At 41.3% G+C, this 22,942-nt stretch overlaps 1 non-coding gene across 1 annotated transcript; it reads left to right on the top strand.

Annotated features, from left to right (window-relative positions):
- The first annotated feature begins 22,016 nt into the window (after positions 1-22,016).
- On the top strand, positions 22,017-22,135 carry LOC145411273 (5S ribosomal RNA). Its single transcript, XR_013899400.1, has one exon. It is a non-coding gene; the product is annotated as a 5S ribosomal RNA (ribosomal RNA).
- The last annotated feature ends 807 nt before the right edge of the window (positions 22,136-22,942 follow it).

The raw sequence follows: 22,942 nt of genomic DNA on the forward strand, positions 1-22,942 counted from the left end.
ACTCCCCCACCACACACACACACACACACACACACACACACACACACACAAAATCCTTGGTGTAACATACAATACATCAATGTCTTTTAAGCAACACATCACAAACATTAAAAGTAAAATAACACCAAGACTCAATGCTTTGAGGTCACTTGCCCATACAACATTCGAACTCAACAAAGAAACCACCAGGACAGTATACAAACAATACATACGTTCAGTGATGAATTATGCAAGCCCTGCCTGGGCTTCTAACCTCACCAAAACACACTACAAGACTCTACAGACCATACAGAACAAGGCCCAAAAAATAATCACAGGTGCACAGCTACTACACCCACAGACCACCTACATCAAGAAACCAAAGTCCTCAAAGTCAAGGATCACCTAGACATGAGAGGCACCCAGTTTCTTGCTGCAGCCTCCACAAACTCACAACATCCACTATATTACATGGCAACACATCCACCCACACCAAGGAACATCAAAACATCACCTAGCTCACGATACCATACACAAATACTGTCATCTCTCCCCCTCGCCCACCTCAGTCTAGCTTCCAGAAGCATATCCACACTCAGATCTCTCACCGCTCCATTCAGTCCCTTAAAGACAACACGCAGCTGCATGCACGGCCTCCTGACATCCACCCTTCTGAATCCTATCTCCCTCGTGAGGACAGAGTCCACCTGGCCAGGCTGAGATGTGGGCACCATCCAGCCCTCTTAAACTACCAGAAGAGGCTGGATGACGCCGTCGCTGATGCCTGTCCGGGATGCAACACAGAACCCCATACTATTAAGCACATTATGGAAGACTGCATTGCACACCATCACCTGTGCCAACAACACAACATACACTCTCTGAGAGCTCTGTGGGAAAGGCTGGTCTCGGCCATGGCCTTCCTAAGGAACTCGGGACTGTTCAGCCAGACTGTCTAGGGAGCAACTACTACTACTACTCTCCAACTGGAATTCTTGCTACTCCTTCTGGCACCTTTGCCAAAAACCTTTCATACAACTTTATCTCACCATCCTTCCCTTCTCTTTTCTACTTTGATGGCTCTGTAGCTATTTCTTCTACTGATAAAGCAGATCTCTTTGCTCAGACTTTCTCCTCCAATTCCACCTTAGACGACTCCGGTGCTGTTCCTCCATCACTTCCCCCCCTCTGACTTCCTCATGGCTGACATTAAAATTTCTTCAGCTGATGTATTTTCTGCCATCACAGGCCTCAATACTAACAAGGTATATGGGCCTGATGGAGTCCCTCCTGTTGTTCTCAAGAACCGTGTTTCTCTGCTTACACCCTGCCTAGGCAAACTCTTTCGCCTTTGTCTGTCAACTTGTACCTTTCCTTCTTGCTGGAAGTTTGCTCTCATGCAGCCAGTCCAAAAGAAGGGTGACCATTCCCAACCCTCTAACTATCGTCCGATTGCTGTAATATCCTGTATCTCAAAGGTTTTCAAGTTAATTCTTAACAGAAATATTTTAAAGCATCTTTCCTATCACAACCTTCTTTCTGATCGTTAGTATTGGTTCCATCAGGGACGCTCCACTGGCGATCATCTCACCTACCTTTCAAACTCCTGGTCATCCTCCTTTCGGGACTTTGGCGAAAGCTTTGCCATTGCACTTGACATCTTAAAAGTTTTCCATCGAGTCTGGCATAAATCTTTAATTTCCAAACTGCCCTCTTACAGTTTCTATCCTTCTATATGTGCCTTCATCTCTAGCTTCCTTTCAGGTCTTTCTATAGCCAGTGTTGTAGACGACCATTGTTCTTCTCCTAGATCTATCAACAGTGGTGTTCCTCAGGGCTTTGTCCTATCACCAACTCTCTTCCTTTTATTCATCAATGACTTTTTAAGCTGTACATCTAACCCTATCCACTCATATGCTGATGACTCCACCCTTCACCTTTCCATTCGGTTCCTGCAAACCCCATCTCAGCAGTTACTTCAACAAACAAGGGATGAGGCTATGGCACACCTAATGTCTGACTTAGGTCATATCTCTGACTGGGATAAAAATAATCTGGTTGTTTTTAATGCATCGAAGACTCAGTTCTTACACCTATCAACCCGATAAAATCTTCCACAGGTATACCATCTAATGTTTAATAATATTCAGCTTAATCCTGCATCATCCTTGAACATGCTTGGGGTTTCATTTTCTCGGGACTTCTCTTGGAAAGATCATATTACATCTCTTGTAAAATCTGCTTCCAAGAGACTGGGTGTGCTAAGCCGACTCCGTTCCTTTTTTACCCCTGCACAATTGTTGACTCTACAGTATACACGGGTTGTATCCACCCATGTGTGGAGTGCAACTTTCATATGTAGGGAGGTTCCCCACATACATCTCTTCTCAATAGGCTGGAGTCAAAGGCTTTTCATCTTATTAAGTCTCCTCCTCTTACTGACTCCCTTCAACCTCGTAACTTCGCCACACTGTTGCCTCTTTATCTCTTTTCTATCGCTACTTCAATGGTCACTACTCGTCTGAACTGTCTGCATGCATTCCTCCACCTCTACGACGGGCGCGTAGCACCCGTCTAGCAGCAAACTCTCATCCTCTGATAAATTACCAATATGCCGGGAATCGAACCTGGGACTCTCAGGTGAGAGCCAGGCAGCATACCACTACACCACGACCAGGTAAAACCTGAGAGTCCCGGGTTCGATTTTCGGCATATTGGTAATTTATCAGATGATTTTTCCTGTGTACAGTACAGGTTTCTCTCTTCAAACTCTCATCCCTTTTCTGTCCAACTCTCTCATGCAAGAGTTAACCGTTACTCCCAGTCCTTCATTTATGCAACAGGTCAACTCTGGAACTGTCTCCCTCTGTCTGTATTTCCTGCTTCCTATGATCTCCAGTCTTTCAAACGCAGTGTGTCCAGGCATCTAGAGTGATCGGATCTTGAATTTGGCTCTCTTGTATTTTGTTTTTCTCTTGAAAGGAACAATTATTGTGGGCTCGTGGCCTTTGGTTCCTTCTTCCTTGCATAAAAAAAAAAAACACACCCACTAAACCCTCCAGCCGAAGAAATTTTTTTCTAAACTATTACATGAAAAGAAGAGCACCATTATGTCAGCAATATTCATCAATTTTGTTCTGCGGGTTACGTCATGTGGGCTCTGGAAAAAATAAGTGTATATACATAGGCGTGAATTATTCAGGAGTAAGCATATCAAGTTGTGGGTTAGCAGACAGGTATTTATCCAAGCGACATATAAAGTTAAGTACTGTATCAGTTTACTACACTGGAGGGCAGTTTGTTCCATATATTTACAACTCTATTAAAAAAATGCTAAGTTTCATGCGACTGGAATCGTTTGCCAATTATTTAATGCCTATTACCTTTAGTATATTTTGATTAATCATCTGTGAAGTATTTATCGATAGCCATGTTATCGTGTCCTTTAAGTATTTTAAATACTTAAATTAAATCTTCTCGTGACCTGTGTTTAGTTAGTTAGTGGAAGGGGAAAAGCAGAAACAACAGGGAACAAAATAAGCAGAGCTGAGTGGGAGAGGGTGGCACGAGTTTGAGAGGAGGAAAGGGGGAAGATTGTGGAAATGGGCAGCTAATGGGGTTCAGGGAAAGGCGAGAGTTAGGGGAGGGGGGGGGCAGAGTACATGATCTGGGTTTGATTCCCGGCCGGGGTGGCTGTGAGACGCTGATTGTTTCCCACCACCAACACACATTCACCGAGATGGAGGAGGGTTGTGCGGTAAGGGGTGAGAGAGGAGGTAGGAGGGTGGTATCACTTAACTACAGTACTATAGAACTTTATTGCAAGCTGGCAATGATCCTTCACCCTTTTCAGCTAAGATAATAACCAAGTGTACTCAATTAACGGGTTGGTCTGAAGAGAAACCAAGGAGACTCATTCCTGTTTCAGGCCTTAAATTCCTCCAACTTCATACAAGAGACACTGAGTACTCAACCTGAGGGAGTAGTCCAATTCGTTTATTGAAAAGAAACCGACCATTACGTCATGTATCGCTATAGTGAAACAGGTATATCACTATTTTTATAGTTGTTGTCTCCTCTTGACCAAATCTTTTTTCCTCCTATCAAATATAAATGAATAAAAGATAGGGCTGCAGAATGAGACGTAATTCGTGGGGTGGAGAGGATCCTATATTGATTGAATTTGATAGAAGGGTTAAAGATAAGGCAAAAACGAGGGTATTTAATTCGAAGAACAATCTGTCAATGGTCAAAGGACACATGGCGTGGTGAAAGTTCGATCCACGTTTGTCTGTGCGAGAGAAAAAATAAGCTGTAACAACTTCACCTAAATTAGATTACATTTGGTGGAAAAGTTGAGGGTAAGTCAAGGGTTTGACCTATTATCTTACAAAATAAATAGGTAAAAGATCAAGGTCACATGGCAAGAACAGTTTTGGCATATTTTTTAGGCCAAACATTGTGAATGGGTTAATGGTAAAGGAAGGATGATGGGATCTGATTTCGAGAATAAAATTTCAGAGTTCAAGGTTATGGGGCAAGGTCAAATATTCAACCATATAACTCAAACAGTTTTCCTTTAATATGGAACAAACTTTATGTAAAGACCGAGAGGAAGCCATGGATGAAGAAAATAGGACAAGAGGAATGGGTCAAAGGTCAGCATCATAGAGCAATGTCAACACAAACATTTTTATCCGATTTTAATCAAAGTTGGTGGGTGGGTGAAGAGTCGTGGAACAAGAGTTAATTCCATCTGAATTTTGAGATATTCAGATTCTGAGATTGTTATATGAAGACTGTGTAGCAGTGCCCCTCCCCCAGGAACACAGCCTGGCCTCACCTGGTTATAGCCATAGACTTACTGCCCTTCAAGGACCTATTTTCTCTCCCGTACCTATTTTTCCACAAGGACATAATTTATCCCCACGGAAAAGCAGTAATTCACACATAGACCAATTATCTATCTATCTATTGCCAGACGCCTCAATCCTATATGGGGTGGCCACAAACAAATCGCCTCCATGTCGACCTGTCCCCCGCCATTTCACTGCCTTGCTACCAACTCACACACCCCTCTTTCATATACATCTCCACTCCATCCCTCCATCTCATCTTTGGCCTCCCCCACCCTCTCTCCCGCTCCACCTCACTCATGCTCCACCTCACTCACATAGTCTCCTCGTCAGTCTCTCACTCTCCATCCTGTCCACATGGCCAAAACATCTCAGTGTGTTTCTCCTAACGATTCCTATCACATCCATATCCACACCACAATGCTCCTTTACATCCTTATTTATCAGTCTGTCTCTCCATGTGATCCACAGAGAGCCCGATTATGCTTAAAAAAAATATGTAACAGTGACAATATTGACTTCAACAAGCTTCATCGCCGTGAAAGAGTTAAGTTTTACAGTTAGTAACACACTGGTCCTTTTCCGGCTACATCTATTGGGAATCTACTCCACCCGTGTAATTTTCCCCTTGGACCCATTTTTCTCAATGGACATATTTCCCCAGCTTGGACTAGATTCCCCTATGGACTCGTTCTCCCTCATGACTTAACCCGTACTCTCTCGACATCGAACGTCGTACGCCAGTACATGGTAGCTGCCGTGGACCGGCCATCATACACTGTACGACTTGCGATTGCAAGGTACATTGCATGCAAATTTTTCAAATTTCGCGGGTGATTCGTGGCAGGCAGACGCGTGAGACCTTCCTCTAGCTGCCACCAGTGGAAACAACAGTATCAGCTAGTCAAGTGTGCCAGAAATCGGCGATTTTGGGGTGGTACCATTATGAACCTATGTTATTTTCATGCATTATATATATACCGGTATATATTAGTACTTGGATGGGTGACCGCCTGGGAACACCAGATTCTGTTGGCATCCCTACGTGTCAAGTGGGGTTGGTGGAGGGTTAGTGCCCCTCCCTGTAAAACAATTAACTCTAAGTCTTTGGCCACCCCATTTGGGATACATGGCGTCTGGCAATGGATGGATGGATATATATATATATATATATATATATATATATATATATATATATATACAACGATATTGTGGCTGTATATGTACTTTTGTAGCAAATAATTGTAAATATATAAATTTAAGTTGGTTTTGATTAGTTACCCTCCTCTTTCCCACTGTAGAAACCAGCAGCTGCACCGGCCCGGCCTCAGAACACCTGGCTGAGGCAATGGGGAAACCAGCTTAGGAGCACTTAGGGGTGACGGGAGCAACTTTCTTGGTGATTTTCATTAGTTTCTCACCAAAGGGGAATGTTGAGCAAAAAAAAAAAAAAAAAAAAAATTAACCGGGTTTTCAGGGGGTGGGGGGCCCTGAAGAAACGGGAGGGTACGGGTTAATTTCACAAATGCACCTTCTGTTCTACGTAAACCTATTACCCCCATACACCTATTTTATATCACTGATCTTTCACCTTCCCTTAGGTCAGTTTTCCTAATGGACATAGGATCTCTGCATGAACGTAAGTTTCCAACATGAATATATCTGAATATATCTATATCTATAGCTATATCTATCTATCCATCTATCTATCTATCTATCTATCTATCTACATGCGTGTGTGTGTGTGTGTGTGTGTATGTGTGTGTGTGTGTAGAGAGAGAGAGATTATATATATATATATATATATTTATAGATATAGATATATATATATATATATATATATATATGGTTTGGAGGAGTGACTGGTTAGGGTGGTTATGGCTATGTATGTGGGTGCTCGCACCCAGGTAAGAGTGAATGGAGATTTGAGAAATGAGTTTTCCGTGAACATTGGTGTGCATCAGGGGTCAGTTTTGGAGTCCCATGTTGTTTATCATGGTACTTGAAACCCTCTCACATGACTTCAGAAACAGACTTCCGTGGGAAATTTTGTATGCTGATGATTTGGTGTTGATTGCAGAGAACGAAAGGGAGGCGGAGGAAAGATTTAGAAAGCGGAGAGATGGTATGGGGCACAAGGACTTAAGGGTAAATGCAGATAAAACAAAAGTGATGATATCTAGGGTTGGTGGCGGTAGTGTCAAAGACGAGGGAGACTGGCCATGTGCAGTTTGCCACAAGGGCGTGGGAAGTATTTCCATCTTGTGCAGTGTTTGTGATAAATGGGTGGACAAGAGATCTAGTGGCATCAGAGGTAGACTGTGAGATAATACTGATTTTATGTGTGAGTCGTGTCAGAGAGAGGAGGTGGAGATTGTCAGGTATGAAAGCATTGAACTTGCTGGTCTCTTTAGTGTGTGGAAGAATTTTGTTATTTGGGAGACATGTTGTGTGCTGCAGGTGGGGCTGGGTGAGAAGTGGTTGGAAGTTCAGGGAGCTGTTGCCTCTCCTGACACTGAGAGGACTCTCCCTACGTGCTAAGAGGTCTTTGTATGCAGCATGTGTTGGAAGTGTAATGCTATATGGTAGTGAGACCTGGGCAGTAAAGGTGGAGGATATTCGCAGGCTCAGACGTTCAGAAATGACAATGATTAGGTGGATGTGCAGTGCATCCCTGCGTGCAAGGCCTGGGGGGCCTGGTTTATGATGGAAGTGTTGAGAGGTAGGATGGGACTGGAGTGTATTGGTGTTGTGATGAGGAGAGGTAGACTGAGATGGTTTGGGCATGTGGAGAAGATGGGGGATGATAACTGGGTACAGAAGGTGAGAACTGTTAATAATTGGGGGGGGTTACCGAGAAAGACGTGGGACGAGGTCATTAAGTGTGACCTCAGATTCAAGGGACTGAACAGGGAGGCTGCCATAGATCATGCAGCATGGAAAGCCGCCATTAGGTGACCAAGGCCGACGCATGCAAGGATGTTAGAGCCTTCAAAAACGAAAACGAATTTGCATATATATATATATATATATATATATATATATATATATATATATATATTATACACCCAAGGATACCAGGATAGCTTTTCCACAATGAGTCTATTTTCCTCATTGGTCTAGTTTCCCACAGCGACATTTACTCCACATGGGTAAGTGAGCATTTCAAACACAGATCTCTTAACAAATGGATGTATTTCTCTATGAACTTATTATAATCCCATGAACCTGAATACCGACTTCAAAATGATTCTGGAGTAATATCCCTTTTGGACTTACTGTATTTTCCACACATTAACCTCTTAACTGTGGGGCGTCACTTTCGTGAGGCTCAGGAGCAATGGATCATACCACGGGGTGCCACTTTTGCGATTCTGTGTTATTTTGAATTCTCCCGGGCATTCAAGTGGTGGCTTGTATCATCCATCGGTACTGCCAGTGTCCAACAATAGTCAGCACTCCTAATCTCATCTGTACTCCCATCCATCGTTGACATTTTAGCTATTTATCCCCGTTCTTGACTTCCCTCCCTAATTCCCCTCCATTACCCTCTCCTCCCGCCTGCCTGGTCGTGCTGCGCTAAGCAAATCTTCCCCGGAATTTTCCAATGATTTCATCCATTGAAATAAGCCCTATGCCCTTTTCTTATACAAAACAATATATACAAAAAAAAAAAAAAAAGTAACTGATAGTGCCATACACCTGGAGTTGGCTAATTATCACCTGGCAACACCCCATGTGCACTTGTCTGCTAATTTTCCCTGGTAATATCCCCTTGAAATATGCCGTATAATCAATTCCAGTAATAAAAATATATGTAAGAAAGGAAGGGAGAAGCCTAAGTGATATTTACATTCACCTGGAACTACCTAATTTCCTGCCAATCATTGCACAGCATATAAATTAGCAGCTGTCACCTCACTGACGTTGTCAACTCTTGGGGGCCCGATATCAGCCTCATCATTTTGTTCAGTGTTGTTTCTTGAGATGAAAGCATGTAGCACTCGTGCCCCTCCATTTCCTCCACTTCTAGAGGGCCCTGTGACCTCTACCCCTACTAAACCTCGTGTGGGAAGGGGTAAATGACTAAATGACTCTGCTGTGGAGCGTGAACTGGCTAATTTATCCATGATAATGATGGACATTGACTACAATCTTTCTGGTGAATCGTGTGATGAGCCAGTGGAGGAAATGGTAATAAACTACGAGTGCTTCAGTGTCCCAAGTTCATCCTGGCTCCAAGGGAAAGGAGCCCTTATTTACTGGAAGTGACAGTGTATAACATAGTGTAAATAAAATAGAAATGTAAATAATTACTAATATAAGAATATGAGTACAAATACTTGGAGTATTGACAGTCAAAGCTTTGCTCTCTACGCTAGTTTACTGAATGAGAATGAAAATAAACTACTATTACTGAAGGAAACTTATGGATAAATACTGTACATACTGTATATATAAGTGCAATAAAGTAATAGGAATATAAAGCATGAGTGTGTTTATGAATAATAAATGACAGAATACCAGCGGGGAACGAGCGCAAGTGGGAAACTCTTACCCGCTCGTAATTTTCATTGCTTTCACGATGTTTTATTTTTTTGGTATATGGATTCCAAACTATTTGAAAATCATAGAATAGTGTTTCTAGTGATAATATCAGGCTGTGGTAATCATATTACGGGGTGTTGGGAAGTGTAAAGTGAAGACTTCATTACCCAACTTCAGAAGACTCCACAAGTCCTACGGTACTAGACGAAGGCTCAACAAACATCCCATGAGAAAGATGGAAGTATGTGCCATGTAATCATAATATTCTAGGACTAATAATTGATTTTTGGCAAATATTTTTACAAAGTCTGCTGAAGCGCGAATATTCTCGCGGGACACGCAGGGAGAGCCAAAACAACCTCGCTGTTTAGGGGTTAAATCCCAGCTTGAACCTACTGACTCAGATGACCAATTCGCATGGGCCTCTTTTCTCATTACCCGTCCATCCACCTAATCACTTACCCACCAACACACAAAACCACAGCCTCACTCACTGTAGTCTGTCTCAGAATTAGGGTGACAGAAACCCACCTCCTACATTTGCCCTCCAAGCAGACACCCACCCACCCCACTTAAACAATACAAAAACCACGCCACACCCCACCTAACTTAACTAACCCAACAACCTCGCCCCCAACCACCCTGCCCATGCGTGCAACCCAACCCACCTGCCAAACCACCATCCTACACCAACCTACCCACCCAACTATATAGTATATTAAAGGGCAGCGTTGTTTGTTTGTTCTTCACTCATGCCCAAACCAAGAGCCAGAGACCCCCAGACCCATATATATTCAAGGTTTTAGGGGATCAAACTTCAGATCTGGGTCATTTGAGGTCACCGGTAGTGTTCGCCTTTTTGGCCCAGACAACACCGGGTACCACTGCAGCCCTATTATTGGAATGTAGACTCACATGACCTCCAGTCCAGACACAGGCTATGTGAGACTGACCTCCGATGTAATCTGAGGTTACTGGTCAGACGTCATTTGAGGCCACTAGCTTTACACACTCCAAAGGCTGGACCCAGCAGCCCATTGTTTGGCATGGAGACTCACATGACCACCAGTTTGGACACAGGCTATGTAAGGCTGACATTCGAGATCATTTGGGGTCATCAGTCGGAGGTCATCTGAGGGCACCGGTAATTGTAAATAAATGCACACAAATACTGTAAGTTAGTTTGGGAAATAGAAGGTTCATGAACTCATAATCCCTCTTGAAAAGCACAAGAGGTACAGTCAAGGAAAGTTCCGCATTACCCACCTTTCGAAGCACTGGTGTGAGACGAGTGAATGTGAAGCCACAGCCAGACCTCATGTGTCTGGTAACTGTGAGTGTGAAGGAGGGGGAGGCGGAGGACTGGGGGCACAGGAGGGTTTGGTTATAGGTTGGGAATCACGTGTAAGTCTGCAATATATGACTGGGATAGTGTGTTTGAGTTAATTTATTATGGATAAATGACAGTATGATGTTAGCATTTTATTAAAAAAAAAAACACTTAGATGTCTGTAGACTTAGTGTTGTCAGTAAAGTTCTGGATATTTGGTGGGTTAGGACAGAGGTTTGAATACTTTAATTACCTCTCGACTTTAACACGAGACGTTTCCCCTGGAGATATTCGTAATGATATAACATATACTGTATTTATAGTATGTGCTGACTCGAAAACAAAGCCACGAGAGAGAGAGAGAGAGAGAGAGAGAGAGAGAGAGAGAGAGAGTGTTGGTGTGGGTGTATAAATTCTTATAAATTTGTTTATTTATCCTCTGTCATCCCACTATAAACATCCGCTTCAGACATTTCCAGTGTTATTCTATAATTATTCATCTCGAAATTAAAGTCTAGGGTAATGTGTAATAATAATAATAATAATAATAATAATAACAAACAGTATATATGGGCGATTACCAGACACTTCGTTTTTCCTTTAGAATGACGTCGGAAGTGTTAATTATAAGATCAGTCTCGCTAACTATCATTCCTATTGAACATTACAAAACGAAGGCAAAGAAGTATGCTTTTGATAGTAAACATGTATTATATAATGCAGTAATACACAGTGGACAGACTCAGAGAACGGTGTGATACCATACAAACAACATACCGCTTTTGTACTTTGAGAATAAGTCGGTCGCATTATCACTGGCTGTTGATACTGTGACGTGAGCAACTCTCCAAACCCTCCCACCCCCGGCCACCCTCCCTTCCACTCACAGTTACCGGACATATGGGGTCTGGCTGCTGCTTCGTGACTATTCGTCGACCACCAATGCTCCGAACAGTGGGTAATGCGGAACTTTTCCTGACTGTACATGGTCTTTCTGGGGTGGAAAGATTGACTGAACTAGAGCAAAATTAATAGGATAAGCCTTCTTGCCCGGGCAACGGGGCGCTCACCATCCACTCGCTCGATGTAGTGCTGCTCTCGGATGTCTGCCTTTTCCTCTCCTCCATCCTCCTTTCGTTCCATCCTCTTCTGTCTTTCTTTCCTTCATTGTTTCCTCGTTCTTCTGCCTACGGGTGACTTTACACTCCCTCTTCTGTCTTTCCTTCAATCTTTCCTCTTCCTTCTGCCTGTGGTTGACTTTACACTGAGTGACAAGCCAAATGTTTTCCTGTACACTAGGAAGCCATTTACTATGATGGGTGGTAACCATATAACCAAATTTGGGCACCTGGTGGTTTAGTGGGTGATTACGGCGCTCCAATTGGACTGAGATGGTGAAGGTTTATATCCAAGGGGTGGTTGGGGTTTATTGCTCACGTAATGCCACTCAGGGATGAGTGAGGGTGGTCACTCTCATCTTAAATGTAAGGACCAAATTGCCTAGCCCCGGGTTCCTACGCTCCTCATGAGGCAACGTAGGATTGGATGATGAATGAATGAATATATATATATATATATATATATATATATATATATATATATATATATATATATATATATATATATATATATATATATATATTCTAATGCTGGGAAAAGGAAACAGAAGACCACAAGTCCAAAAGATTGTTCCCTCAAAAAAAAAAAAAAAAAAAAAAAAATAACGATTACAGAAAACCAAATTCCTGCATCGTTCATATCCAGATGCCTGGACACACTGCGTTTGAAAGGCAGGTCATATGTATTAGGCATTACAGACAGAGGAAGGCAATTCCAGACCTGACCTGTTGCATATATGAAGGACTATGAGTAACGGTTAACTCTTCCATTGGAAAGTTGGACAGAAAGGGAATGAGATTTTGTTGCTTGACAGGTGCTACATGCCCACAATAGTGATGGAGGGATGCGAGCAGACAGTTCATAGGAACAATGACCATTGTACTCGTGATAGAAATGAGATAAAAATGCAACAGTGTGGCAAAGAGATAGAGGTTGAATCGAGCCAGTAAGAGGAAGAGAGGTAATGAAACGAAAAACCTTAAACACCACCTTCTTCAGAGAAGCAGTATATTGAGAACCTATCCACACGTGAGGGTTGTAAGCTAAACAAGGGTGAATAAAACCCGTATAAAGAGTCAACAACTTTGCAGGGGTAAAGAAGGCAAGAAGTCCGCCTAGCACACTTAATCTCTTGGAAGCAGATTTTACAAGGGAGGTAATATGATCTGTCCAAAATATATCCCGAAAGGACTAGGCCGGAATTGTGTTCAAGATGATACTGAACTGAGTTGGGAATGGTTAACAGTTAGTGGATACTCCTACAAAATATTTTGATGAGTTGGAAGATGTAAGAACTGAGTTTTTGATGGATTAAAAGTAACAAGATTACTTTTGCCCCAGTCAGAGATATAAGCGAAGTCAGACATTACAGTAGTTATACCACATCCTCATCCCTTGTATATTGAAGTGATTGCTGAGATGAATATTGCGAGAAGCTAATGGAAAGGTGAAGGCTGGAGTCATTTGTATATGAGTGGAGAGGGTTAGATAGACAGTTTAGAAGGTCATTGATGAAGAGGAAGAGAGTTGGTGATAGGACAGAGCCCTGATGAGCACGATTATTGATAGCTCGAGGAGAACAATGGCCATCTACTACATCTGCCATATAACGACCAAAAAGGAAGCTAGTGATGAAGGCACAGATAGAAGGATTAGAACCATAATAGGGCAGTTGGGAAATTATCGATTTATGCCAGACTCGATCGAAAGCCTTTGAGATGCCCAGTGCAATGGCAAAACTATCGCCAAAATCCCGAAAGGAGGATGACTCCGAGTCGGTAAGGTAGCTTTGAGGATCTCCAATGGAGCATCTCTAGCAGAACCCATACTTACAACCAGAAAGTTGTGACAGGAATTGTGATTTAAATTTCTTTTTAAGAATCGACTCAAAAAACTTCTCAAATACGGGATTTCAGAGCTAATGGGTGATCGTTAGAGGGCTGGGAATGGTCGCCCTTTTTTGAGACAGGCTGAACGAATGCAAACTTCCAGCAAGAAGGAAAGGTACAAGTTGGCGGACAAAGACAAAAGAGTTTACCTAGACAGGGTGCAAGCACAGAAGCACAATTCTTGAGGACAATAAAAGGGATCCCATCCGACCATGTGCCGTGTTAGTATTAAGGCCACTGATGGCAGAAAATACATCAATTGAAGAAATTTCAATGTCAGCCATGAGGAAGTAAGAGGAGGGAAGTGATGGATGAACAGCACTAGAATTGTCTAAAGTGGAATCGGAGGAGAAAGTCTGAGCGAAGAGTTTCTTTTACCAGCAGATAAATTAGCTACAGAGCCATCAGAAAGGAAAGAGGAGGGACGGATGATGAAGTACATCTATTAGAAAGGTTTTTGGCAAGGTGCCAATATTAGCGAGAAGAATTGGAGGTAGAAAGTTTAGAGCATTTAGTACGGGAGAAATTATTTTTAGCAGAGCGAAGAACAGATTTAGCATAATTCCTGGCAGAAACATAAAAAAGACGAGATTCAGGGTTGGGATTGGCTCCAGTAGCTTTTATAAGCCTTCTCCTTGTTGTAAACAGCATTAGAACAGGCGTGATGAAACTTTTTTTTTCTTTTGCATTCGCCACAGAATAATTATGAGAAAGAAATGTATGCTTTCATGCCCGAGAAAATAATCTTTGTAATTGCAAGGCACACTCAGATGGCTCTCGGCTATGCGAAGCAACAGTTACTCTAGAGAAAATCAAAGAAGTCTTGCATGAGGGCCTCCCAATCATCCACTCCAAAGTGCCACAGCCACCACTTCTTGGGAGGATACACAGGCCTTACTGGAGCGACAGGACAGGTTAAGGAGAAAAGGTTGTGATTAGAGGAGCCCCACGGAGAGAAAAGATCAACAACGTTAGCAGAAATTTACTTGTAAGAAAGAGGTCCAGTTTGTTGCAACTCTTTCCATGGTCGTCAGGGATACAGGTAGGGTGTTGTACAAGCTGCCCTAGGTCATTGCGGATAGAAAAAGAATATGCTTGTTCACCAGAAAGATCAGTGAAAGGAATGGCGAGCCAGTGGTGGTGATGAATATTGAAATCTACTGGAATGGAGATTTCAAAGAAAGGAGAAATTGATAGCATGTATTTCATTATAGGAGTAGGATGGTCGAAGAACATTTCATAGTCAGTAAAATTTGGGGATAAGTTACGGCACAGATATATTTAGTCAGAGAATGACAGGAATGCCGAAACCAGAGAGAGAACTCAAAAGTTTCTCGTTCAGGAAAACGAGAGCAAGGGATGTCGTTGCACAGGTATACACAACAGTCACTTTAGCTTTGAAATGAGTAGAGAAATTGTAGGAGGATACAGAGAGGGGTTTTCTAATATGGACGGAGTTTGCTACAGTGAAGTACGAGATGATAAAAATATTTAATCGAGAAAATAAATGGCTGTGGAGGAGGCGTTTTGAAATGTCTAAATTGACATAAAATATCATCCTAAGAAGTTCTCTGACACCTCCATAGCGAATTATTTTTGCATACTGTACACTGGTGTTCACTTATCTGTTATTTATAACCTTCTGTTATTCACAGAGCTGCTTAGATAAAATAAAACGTGAAAAAAAAAGAGTTTATCCATATATAAACTGGTAGCCTAACGAGCACAAAGGTGAGCAAACCTGTTGGTCCTGTTCATGCTGTTTGCTATAGGGTAGGCGATAACTGAGGCAGTAAAGTAAATGATACTACTAGCGAACTATTTACAAGATAAAATGGTAGCAAAAAGAATACAAAGGAAAAAGAAATCTGTTGGTCTTGTCCCTGCTGTTTTTTATTGGCTGGACGGTAACTAAGACAACGAAATAAAAGATGGTAGTAACGTGCTATATAAAGAAATAAACTTGTGGCTTAAGGAAGACAAAGGAATGGAAACCTGTTGATCCTGGCAATGTTGTTTGATAATTATACAGTAGGCGATGAGTAAGTCAAATATTCTACTAGTCAGTGGCAAGGACGGCAAATCTGGGAAGCTCCCCACACACATCAATTCCCAAGTCGAAGCTAACAGGAAAAAGAATGCCATGGAAAAATTTGTACAATAGTAAGAACAGAAATCCCATCACACAGTGTTTTAACCTACAAAGGAAGGTAACATCAAATTAGCATTACAACCTATACAGGAAGTTAACATCAAAATAGCATTACAATCTATACAGGAAGGTAACATCAAATTAGCATTACAATCTATACAGGAAGGTAACATCAAATTAGCATTACAGCCTATACAGGAAGGTAATATCAAAACAGCATTACAATCTATACAGGAAGGTAACATCAAAACAGCATTACAATCTATACAGGAAGGTAACATCAAAACAGCATTACAATCTATACAGGAAAGTAACATCAAATTAGCATTACAGCCTATTCAGGAAGGTAATATCAAATTAACATTACAACCTACACTGGTAGGTAACACCAAATTAGCATTACAACCTATTCAGGAAGGTAATATCAAATTAACATTACAACCTACACTGGTAGGTAACATCAAATTAGCATTACAACCTACACCAGAAGGTAACATCAAAATAGCATTACAACCTATACAGGAAGGTAACATCAAAACAGCATTACAATCTACAGTATACAGGAAAGTAACGTCAAATTAACATTATATATTGTACAGGAAAGTCACATCAAATTAACAGTATAAACTATGCAGAAAGGTAACAACAAATCAGCAGTGGATACAAAACATTGTTGTTCTGCAAAGTGTTCCCACATTTTCTCTCTGCCTAACGTTCTATGTCCTTTCTACTTGCACTGAACTATTTTTCATGTCTCTGTCCATGGACAAAGACTTTATACCCCATTCCAATAGACGCAACTGTCCTCCCAGGTACAATGTTACTACTACTGTGCCATACTGAATCTCCACGCTTCCCTTTCTACAAATACAGTACTGAAACTGCCGCCTGGTCGCCAAAATATAGTATATAAATATTCCACAACAGAACAACGTTTAGAATACTTGGCATAACCCTTTCCATACAAAGACGCCTTGTTATAGATTATTTTTTCCATCTCTAGATTATTTTATTCAGCTCAGGAAAGACCTCCTATTGAAGAAGCTAATAAAGCTGTATCCAAACCCACATTCTAAAGTCCCTGCACTCACCAGAAGACAGAAGGTAAAAGTGTAAAATCCTGGGAATGATGAGTATAACTCCTTCACTTAAGTGGTAATTTTTTTACGAGCGGCGCAGTACCTTCAGATCTATATACCTATGTCTATCTGTCTGTCTATCTATCTAGAAATCTATCGGTCCGTCTATTTACTGCCAGACGCTTTAATCTCGTAGGAGCGACTACAATAAATGTTCTCCACATTGTCCTGTCCTCTGCCATTTGACTGACCTCCCTTCAAAACATAACCCATTTATCTCATATCGTCCCCCTCATAAAGAAACTGCCTAAGTCATTATTTCTACTTTTCGGGAAATAGAAAAAAAAAAAAACTGTCTCATTTCCTTAACTTTTCGATAACCTAAGCAGAAAATTGAGGCGCATTTTAGACCAATCACACCCTAGACCTGGCAAAGGCAGCTATACCAATAGGTGCGCCACGTGATGAAGAACTGATTTAGGGAAAAATCCAGAAATCGCCGAAAAATGACTTAAGCAGTTTCTACATGAGGGTGACGCTATATCTCTCCACTCCATCCTCTCCATCTTATCCTTAGTCTCCCTCCCCCCCTCTCCCCCTCTACCTCATGTGCACTTTTCATCAAATGACATTGTAAAAATTTTGGAAAAATTGCCAAAGTTCTTTTCACTAACTTCACATTATGGAAGATATCTAGAAAACTAAATGAAATCGTCTGATTGTGTAACAAATAAAATAATACCTTAAGATGTTGAGGGGCAAAACGCCTTCACCCCACTGACGTAATTTTTATTGTGTTCTTGTTATTTACAGACTATTTCACTGACCTTACCTGAGACTTTTACAATTGTAGGGGTCAGATAGAGCCTTCATTAACACCCTTCATATAAGAGATCTTCCCTAAGGCGAATAAAATCGTCCAGAAATTGCAAAAATTACATCGAAAAACAATCATGGCAATGAAGAGATTAGCTGGGAATCATCTTGCCAGCTGATGTGAGGATGTTTGGGTGGGGGTAGCAGATGGCTTAATATAAACAAGACGCGGTGCCAAGGCACAGCAAACCCGTCCCCGGCAGTCATTTTAGTGCTGACGTATAAACGCAACAGGATATCTAGTCAAAGATGTTACATATCAGATTTGGAGTAAATCGGATGAAAATTTACTATTTTGTCACTTTGGATTTTTAGGCCCGACCCACCTGACATTGATCCCTTACAGCTGACTGGGGGGTGACCCCCCTGATATAAGGAGGCGTATTATAAGATGCAGATTTGAAAGATGCACTTTTAGGTTTTGGTTTCATGTCGATATGACGAATTTGAAGGGAGTTATGTAAAAAAAAAAATATAAAAACATTCTTTTTCATTTCATTGGTCTACAGCCTGGGCCTTAGCCCAGTGCGGCCCAAACTTTAATCAGGTGATCAGGTCATAGCCCATTATCCCTGTAATTTTAGTAAAAATCGCACCAGTTGTTTTCGTGTAAAGTTGTTATCAGACGTACATACATACAGACAGACAGAAAAACAAACAGACAAACCGAGTGAAAACAACACCCGTCCCCTAGCCCCTCCGGGGCGGGAACTGGTAATAAACAAATACATAGGCCTAATGGAACCTATAATATTTCATGTAAGGGTGGTTGGCTTTTCTTGCTTTTGTAATGCCGATCATGACTAGTGAGGCTGGTCGATGTTGCCTTTAATATTGGGACTAGGTAGCCTAGCCACATGCATTTATTATCTTCTTTCTTTCTTTTGCCAGGTGTCTTAATCCCGTAAGGGGCGGCCACAAACAAATAGCCTCCATGTCCCCCTGTCCCCTACCATTTCATTGCCCTGCTCCTAGCTCACACCTCCCTCCCTCATATACCTCTCCACTCCATCCCTCCATCTCATCCTTGGCCTCCATCTCCCTGTATCCCCCTCTACCTCACTCACATACAATCTTCTCGTTAGTTTCTCGCTCTCCATCCTCTCCATATAGCCAAACCACATCAATGTATTTCTCTTAACGCTTCCTATCACATCCACATCCACACCACCACGCTCCTTCACCCCCTTATTTGTCAGTCTGTCTCTCCATATGACTCCACATGCTCCTCTCTAATAACTCATTTCCACTGCTCTCACTCTTGACTTGTGTCCCTCCAACGAGGTCCAAGCTTCACTTCCATACGTTAGAGTTGGTATCATAATGCTGTTGTTTATTTGGGGGAAAATAATTATGACTGGTATTCATGCTGTGTAAATGAAATGAATATTTAAATAAAAAAGTAACTGACCACTAGGATTATTTTTAAATTCTTGCTGTCATCAAATGATTTTATCCTTTCTGCTCTGTGATTTTCTCTGTAGGGAGGTCCATTATAGTGAATGGTTGTAGGAAGGCTATATTTAATCTTTTCTGCTCAAAACCGGTTTCATAAATTAAAATTGCGTTGAGGTAAAAAAAAAAAAAAAAAGAAGGAACAAGAAAAATTAATGCAAGAAAACAAACATGAGAAAAGAGTCATGGTATTCAAGGTGTTAATCATCTCAGGAGAGTATTTTGAAACTTGAGGGGTTGGACAAAAGCCTTTCTTAGTTCCCTCACTACACGAGTCTCTCTCATGAGATGAAGAAAATCGTCTGGATGTAATGAGAATATAAGGACAAAAGGTACTTGCTAAAGGAGTGTTATATTATGCGGGACCTGAGCCCTTCGTTACTGAAAAAAAAAAAAAAAAAGTTAGTGAGTGATTGATGGACAGCCTGGTTCCTGGAGAGACCAACACAAAGATGATAAGACATGATGTGTTGTAGAGGTTAAGTAGGCATCACATATTACATTCTTGTATACCCAACATGCCCACTGCCTCTGTATTTCTCCTTATATGCCACAGTTATTCCCTCAACACAATTATTATTTTCATTATTATTATAATAATGATAATAATGATGATGATGATTATTACTATTATTATTATTATTATTATTATTATTATTTCTATCATCATCATCATTATTATTATTATTATTATTATTATTATTAGCATTAGCATTAGCAATATTATTAAACAATTCACCACAAGCTATTTCATTACACATAAGGTGAGATTTCTAGTAGTGGTGGATAATGAAGACAATATCTAACCTACCCAATTGGAAAAGTCTTTGCTTAGCTGAATAATGTTGTCGGTTTATAGCAAATATAAATTATAATATTATACTCTTTTAATTTGCCCTAAAATTTCCATCTCTTCATCTTGATTGTTGAACTATAACAAGAGTAACACTAAATTATGATGCTAGCCACGGAGAAATGATGTTGGAAAGATAAAAGTTTCTTCCAGCCAATTACCTACGTGTAACAGGTTGCACAAGAACGATCATCTGGGCCAAATTAAGATGAAGAGAGTATTGTTAGCGGATTGAAAAGGTTAAGAGGCAAATGCAGCTGGTAATGTCGATACGATGCGGCAGCATGTTTTGAGCATGGATGCAGGTGACATTATGTTAACGGAGTGTTGTGTGTCGCAAAATTAATCCCTTCAGTACGGTGACGTGTTTTCTGTACTATGTTTACTTTGACCTGGCAAAGATCCATATCCTTGTTTACGTCAGTTGACCGTCAAGTGTGGTCAGAGTGGAGGAATGATTTGGCTAGTAACCCAGGAAACTCATTGCTACCACTTAACTAAAGCAAAGCAAATGACATGTAACCACGACTTAGCCTTCAATCAGTGGGAATGGCCCATTTCCGTCAAATGAAAGCAAATCCACGATAGTATATCTTACTTTTTTTTTGTTTTGTAACTTTGTGGAGGCCTTTTGCCGTGAATGTCAGAAAAATCTCCACAATACTGTACCTTAAATTTTCCTAAAACTGTCATTCCTCCATGCTGAATGCTGGGGACGCATTCACAGAACAGTATGGCACCGGATTCCCTAGCGTTGCATGAAGGTACGGCACTGAGGCAGCTATAGTCATTCACAGAACATGGGCGCATTGCAAGACAAGCTCTGGAAGGACATACCTTAACCCGTGGATTGGGAGCCACATCTCAGGCTGGGTAGCGTCGCGTTGTGAGCCACAGCTCAGGCTGTGCTGGCCGTGCATCACCATTAACAACTCGACCCCTACGCAAACACACGCATGGTGCTACGCAAACCAGAAGAGAGAGATTTTCTTTTCTTTTCACCAGATGATGCCCTGGATGTTTATCTTTAAGTTTATAATAAACAAAAAAAAAAAATTTAATTCATTTTTTCACTACTCCCCTGTGTAAACTTACACATGGCCCTACACAAAGACGGAGACATAGAGATTTTTTTTTTTCACCAGATGATGCTCTTGGTGTTTATCTTAAAGGTTATAATAAAAACTAAAAAAAAAAATTGCATTTTTTATTTTTTTGCGCACCACGGGGTGGGATTAAAAAAAAAAAAAGATAATTGTACAATCCACGGGTTAGCCTACGCCACTGGTCCCCTTGCAATTGAATCGATGTTATTAAATTAATAATGCAATAGTTGCAATGATAACAGTGCATTAATTGTTTTTTTCATTTGTACAATAGAAGGTTCTGAGAATACCCAATCTTTGGTAAAATAACAGAATTTTGTAACAAATGTAGGCAGGAGGAGGTGGCGGAAGCTATCTTTGTATCGCTGGAGCACACCCTGTGGGCTTCTTCTTTTTTTTTTTCGAAATGATATCCAGCTAACCAACCCCGAAGGTATCTAGAGAGGTGGGGGGGGGGGAATCTCTAGTTCATTTCTCCCATTTATAGCATCTTCGTAGGTTAAGTCAGGTTTGGTTTGGTAAGGTGGATGTGTGTGTAGTCTGTGAACCAAGTGTAATCGGCCCGCGCAAGCCGACTGGGTGCAAGCATACTTTACAGTAAGTGACACTGGTTCAACCACAGCACTCCTTGTGTCCGCCAATGCAGTACGTGGCCGGGTGAACACTCCCAAAGTTTATGACCCTGGCGGGGCACGAACCCTGGCTCACCCGTGTACGAAACGCACACTCTACCACTGTATATATATATATATATATATATATATATATATATTTGACAACAGCCATACAACGTTGAGTACACCGCTTCCCGTCCAATCAGCGAAGTTAAGCAACGTTGGGTCTGGTTAGTACTTGGATGGGTGACCACTTGGGAACACCAGATGCTGTTGGCATCCCTACGTGTCAAGTGGGGTTGGTGGAGGATTAGTGCCCCTCCCTGTAAAAACAATTAACTCTAAGCCCTTGGCCACCCCGCTTGGGATACATGGCGTCTGGCATTGAATGAATGAAAATGAACATTTGGTTTGGTACCCACTTTCATGGCATCTACCTAAAAATTAGCGTATCACGTCTGGTTTAGGTTAGGTTATCTCCCTCTGTTTAGGTATCTAAGATAAAATTAGGTTGGGCCATGTGTGGTTAGTTTAGGTACGAGTAAGTTAGATTATCTCCCTTTGTTACGGCATAGAATGTAAAGTTAGCTTTAGCCAAGTCTGGTCAGGTTATTTCCTCCGTTATGGCATCTACGATAAAATAAGGTTTGGTCATGTCTGGTTAGGTTAGGAATTTTCCCTCTATTGTGGCAGCTACGTTAAATTAAGGTTGTCAGGTCGGGTTTGGTAAGGATAGGTGAGGCTATCTCGCTCTCTTATGGCATATACGTTAAAATAAGATTAGTTTAAATCTGGTTAGGTTATATCCTGTTATGGCATCAATGTTCAAAGTAGGAGAGGTCAGGCTAGTTCGGTTATCTACCTGTTACAGTAGCCTATTTCCACACTAGGGTTAGGTCAGGATTAGTTATGTCCCTTTATCTCCTTACATTAAAAGCTGTTTAGGTTAGGTCTGATTAGGTTATCTCCCTCTGTTATTGTACTTACATAATAACTCGGTTAGGTCTGGTATGGTTAGGTTATCTCCCTCTTATGACATCCACGTTACAATAAGGTTAGGTCAGATCTATTTTGGTTAGGGTAGGT

This window comes from Coenobita brevimanus, chromosome 88 (assembly GCF_032717465.1).
Source record: "Coenobita brevimanus isolate Jiangsu-jjx chromosome 88, ASM3271746v2, whole genome shotgun sequence".
Lineage (NCBI taxonomy): Eukaryota > Metazoa > Arthropoda > Malacostraca > Decapoda > Coenobitidae > Coenobita > Coenobita brevimanus.